Source organism: Suncus etruscus, chromosome 19, assembly GCF_024139225.1.
Source record: "Suncus etruscus isolate mSunEtr1 chromosome 19, mSunEtr1.pri.cur, whole genome shotgun sequence".
Classification (NCBI taxonomy): domain Eukaryota; kingdom Metazoa; phylum Chordata; class Mammalia; order Eulipotyphla; family Soricidae; genus Suncus; species Suncus etruscus.
Window position 1 is genome coordinate 39911480 of NC_064866.1, and position 5628 is coordinate 39917107.

Consider the following 5628-nt stretch of genomic DNA (forward strand, 5'->3'; position numbering starts at 1 on the left):
AGACAGAAAGCAAGATACACATTTGCTTCTCTGTAGCATTCTGCATAGCATTACCTGTCTCCTTCCCTTTGTTTGCAGCAATAAGCACATGGAAAGATTATTAACAGATGGCGTAAAATGTGGATTTGTTTGAATTATATGCCAACAGCACTGAGTAGAATTTAAAGTCTTGTGCTTCTGCTTTCATGCACAACAATAATTTCTTGGGTTATAGCCTTAGCACATTTGGAAGCAAGAATAAAGCTTCTGCTTTATGATACAAGCCTGATGAAAACCCTCCCTAAAATTGCTTAATGAAGTCATGCTTCATACTTTTCAGACATTTGATTAAATTCCTGCAGCATTATCGAGCTCTGTGTTAGATGCCTGGAATATAAAACAGACATGAGACTTGATCTCATGAAAATCAAAATGTGATAGTAAGAGAGACAAGTAAATAGGATTTAGAGTTCAGGATAAGAAGTGCAATGAAATGACCCAATGAAAGGCAGAGATTCACACAGGAATGTTGTGTGACAATGCATTCATTGGTGGAGCACTAACTGAAACAGATTTGGGAAAAATGATGTAGGAAAGTGATGATCAGAAGGCTAGTCTTATCATCTGTCTACTGGACAGAGGACAGCATGAGAAAAGTTATAAAGACATGAATCTTTTTTTTCTCAAGAGATGAGTACAGATGGAGTATGACTGGAGTATGGTCATGATAGGAGAGCATACTTAAGAACTCAAATTTGACAGGAGGAGAAAGAGGAAAGGCCATGAAGCAACAGTCCAGTTAAAGATCAGCAGTGTTATGGAAAGTGAGGGACTGGGAGGCTACAGTGGATATGAGGAGATGGGACAGGAAGTCAAGGGTGAGGCATTAGAGGGCAAAATAATTCCTGTGTGTGAGTACATGTGGCTGTGGAATGAGGCTAAGACTTTCATGACGGGGGCCGGTGATATAGCAAAGCAGGTAGTATGCTTTCTATGTAGACTCTCTTTTCCATGCATCTAAACTTCATTTTCTAATATTTATTTTTATGTGTATAAGTCTAATTTCTTTAGTTTATTTGATTTCAGAAATAGAGGAGGAGAAGTAGAGGATATTATTCCTAAGTCCTTTTAACACCAAATTCCAGTTAGATGTCTTTTTTCAATTCTTCTATTTTTCTTATTAAGTTATTTAAAGAATGAATTAATTATTCAAGTGAAGAAAACACTTCAATGTAACTGTGTTTTTTCCATTGATCAGGTTCTATAGTAAACATGCTCTCATGTCTACAACAGTTGATTGTCTGCCGTTGAATTGGTAGAGAAAGTACGTTCATCCAATGCCGTCAGTTTGTCGACTCTCGTTTGTAACAAACCACTTTGTTTGGTTTTTCTATTCCTCAGCAATCATACCATCAATATTTTATAGTGTTCCATAGAGGTTCAATTTTTTCACAATCAATACAGTTTGGGCATACACTGTCAAATTAAAAAGATGTAAACATTTTTCATTATCGTCTACACTAATTCAAATTCATTTTAACTGGTTTAAGCAACTTTCTGGGAGTTTCTAGAAGGACTTATTTATGTATCAAATCTCATGATAAATCATTTCAGTCATTTTTTGGATTTGACCATACACATAAATGTTCAAAGTTGGCCAATTTATTTATTTATTTATTTATTTATTTATTTATTTATTTATTTGGTTTTTGGGCCACACCCGGTAACGCTCAGGGGTTACTCCTGGCTATGTGCTCAGAAGTTGCTCCTGGCTTGGGGGACCATATGGGACACTGGGGGATCGAACCGCGGTCCGTCCAAGGCTAGTGCAGGCAAGGCAGGCACCTTACCTTTAGCGCCACTGCCCGGCCCCAAAGTTGGCCAATTTAAATCTGAGGTGAGGAGGCCAGGCAAGACCATGGTCTGAAGAAAGAAAAGTACTGTTGACTAAAAAGCACCATTTTGAATTAAACTGAGGTAAGTGAGCCCAGGCAAGAGCATGGCCACTGTTTTGTTTCGTGTCACTCATTTCTTCTAGTCAATGAACCTTATTTCAACACCTAGGAAACTCCACCACACTACAAAGTTTCCAATGAGAAAACAACACAAAACCCACCACACCTAGTGAGTGACGACTCAACTAACATCAGCCACATATCTAGCTTCTCTGATTAGAGATCAATCCTGAAGGGACTCTGGGTTGCAAGGAATCTCCCGGCTCCTAGAGCTATTAAATTTAATGATCAATCAATTCTTTTATAAACTTTATTTTAAATAATATTGTTTCTCCAGTGGTACTAGTTTAATGTGTCTCTAAACTGTATAACTCATAGACCCCTGTAGATGTTTCTCTTTCAATCTATATGTATTTTGCTATTTGTTATTCTATACATCTAATATAATAGTAAGATTTTTATTATTTCCAGTTGATTTTTAAGGTGGATTTGTATTTGAGTATTTAGGTAATTTACTATATATATATTTCTAAGATTGAAATATATTTTCTTATAAACCTCTCAAATATCTTATAATGAAGTTTGAGAGATTATGTGAGTTGTCTTACATGGCACAGATAAAATAAATAGCAAACGAGGCTTGGATATCAAAAGTCATGTTCTTTTTAAATAAAACAACATATTTTCAGTGATTAAAATATAAAATATACAACAATGCAATAATGTGTTTAATTTTCTATATCTTCATCATAAATGTACAAAATAAATTCACATCTTGAGAAATACAAAACATTTACAAGTGTGTGATTAATTTTTTTGTATTTAAGACAAATGACACCTTTTTGAAGTTAAGTAGAAATAATTTTCTGTGTTCATAAACAGAAGTAATTCATTTAATGCAATGGAGCTTGTAGTGGTTAAGGTACACCAGAGAAATGTGAGTAATATATTGTATTATTTTATTATATTATATTGTATTATTTTCTCAGAGTAATAAAAGTTAATCAATGCACTTAGCTCAATAATCATCATAAATCCCTGTAACATTGTTCTACTTAGTATTTAATGAACATTTCCTTCAACATATATACTGCACTTCATTTCATAAAGTCCTTAAACTAATAAAAGTTTATTTAATTTGTTTTATTTTTACAAGAGTGCTGGTAGAAATTACAAGGGGGAAGTTAGCAGTAAGTAAACTTCATTCTCTCAAGATCAAATGCCATGTTTGTTTGGACTATACAGCAGTATATAGTATTAGAGATGGTGGCCAGAATTTTTTAACACCAAGGCTTTTCTTGCTATCTGTGTTTCTTCATAAAAAGTCAGCTCTCTAACTTTTTTAATTATTTCAAGAGAAAGGATGTTTGTGATTTATTATGTTATTTTAAAGACCTAGAATACTTGGTCATCTATTGGTTCCTGATAAAAAGCTAGACATATTGGGCCAAAGAGATAGCATGGAGGTAGTTGCATTTGTCTTGCATGCAGAAGGATGGTGGTTTGAATCCCGGCATCCCATATGGTCCCCTGAGTCTGCCAGAAGCAATTTCTCAGCATAGAGCCAGGAGTAACCCCTGAGAACTGCTGGATGTGACCCAAAAACCAAAAAACAACAACAACAACAAAAGAGCTAGACATAATAGTATGTAAATATCTTGAGTGACAGAGCATGGAACATTTCTCTTAGTTAATATAAAGATTATATATACTATTTATAGATCTATTATTTATAGATAATATAAAGATGGAGTGAGGGCATAATGAAACTGATGCCTAATATTAGGGTTGAATTGATTTACTACAGTATTATGGGGCAATCCTGGATAAGGGATAACATCCTCAGACTGAGAACAACCAGTAACATGAAGAGGAGGGGGAAGAACAAAGGAGAAGAATATAAGAAAGTTCACTTGCATAGATAATTAAAATTCTGAGCTGATTATATCTTAAGAGTGCTTGATTTTATGGTAAATAAGTGACATTTCTCTATCTAGAAAAGAATAAGCAGAGAATAATAAGCAAAGGAAAGAATATTACAGTTGGTTGAGATTCCAGTATTTAGAAAAAAATATTAACTGTGGAAAGTCTGACATTCCTATATGCTATTTACACATTAATTCATTTCTTCATTCATATTTACTCATGTTAGACACTGTTGAATAAAGGTAAATAATTCATTGGCAGTTCTTGTCTTCATGTAATTCTTCATGAATGAAAATTGTAATGCCAAGTCCAGAGCAATAGCACAGTTTGTAGGACATTTACCTACCAGGAATGATTTCTGAGCACAGAGCCAGGAGTAACCCCTGATGTTGTTAGATGTGGTGCCAAAATAAAAACCAAAACCAACAACAACAACAAAATACCCAAACAAACAAACAAACAAACAGAATGCCTATCTTAAAAGACCAACATCAAACAAAATCTGGCATAATTTAGAAAAACAGTGCACCATTTTGTTCACTATTGGTGGGAGTGTAAATTGTTGCAGTTTCTATGAGAAACTATAAATATTCCTCAAAAATTAACAATAAAAGTTACATGAGAGCGATCAATTTTAATTCTGAGTATATATGCAATGGAAACAGAAACACTATATTGATCTTACAGCAATATCTGCACTTCCTTGTTCATAATGTATTATTCACTACATTCAAGATAGAAAATAATTTAAGTGTCCACAATGGACAAATTAATCAAGGAAATATTATATAAATGAACATTAGCTATTTAGCTTTGCAAACAAATAAAATCTGAAGAATTTTATACGAAGTGAAATAAGCCAGCCATAGGACTAACACTTCATGAACTTACCTATGAATAGCTAAAGTAGTAAAAAAAAGAAAAAGTAAAAAAAAAAAAAAGAAATAGATTAGTGATTATAGGAGTGAGAAGAGGGCAAAATAACAAGGGATTACTACTGATGGATCTTAAAGGACCATAATGATATGCCAGGTCAGTAGCATGCAAGGCATCCTACCAGCTGTAGGTTTTCGAGATCTTCTATACAACCTCGAGTTACTATTAATATTGGACAATGTCAGTACACTAAATTTTGATAGAAGGCATATCTTAAGGGACACGTCCTTACTATTTTCATCTCCTAAAATTAGTAGGTAATAGGAAGAAAGCTGGAGGTTATGGCATTTTATGGTTTCTTGGACACATAGCCACTGTATCTGCGTATTGTCTCAGGCTTGGTTCTGCCTGTACTAAGATACATCTCTATTCAGATTTCTTTCTTTTAGGCTCCAACCCCTTGAAATCATATCGTTTCACTATTTATAAATTGTAAGTTCAAAAAAACTGTATGTTTGCTGTTATACGCTAGACATGAAGAGACTCAATGTTTTTCACACCCTGGCTTAAATATAAAAGTAGTGTTCATGGCCACCCCCCAGGGGATATTCATCTTCACACTGTTGAAGTTTGTTCATGGCTAAGTTTTTGGAACTAATAAATAGAGAAACTATTTTATTAGTTCATTGTTAAAATAAAAATGTTTTATATGTCATATAAGTCTGTGTGTAGTTATATACACAGAGAGATGTAGAGACATTTCGAGAAGCTAAAACCTCTGTTACTAAAGTTAAAAATAAGGTCTGTTTTAAGGAGGAAATTTTGAGTGAATTTTGGTCATGATATTTTTTTATTCTAAAGTGAAGTTACATTGGTTTTTGACTTCTTTGTT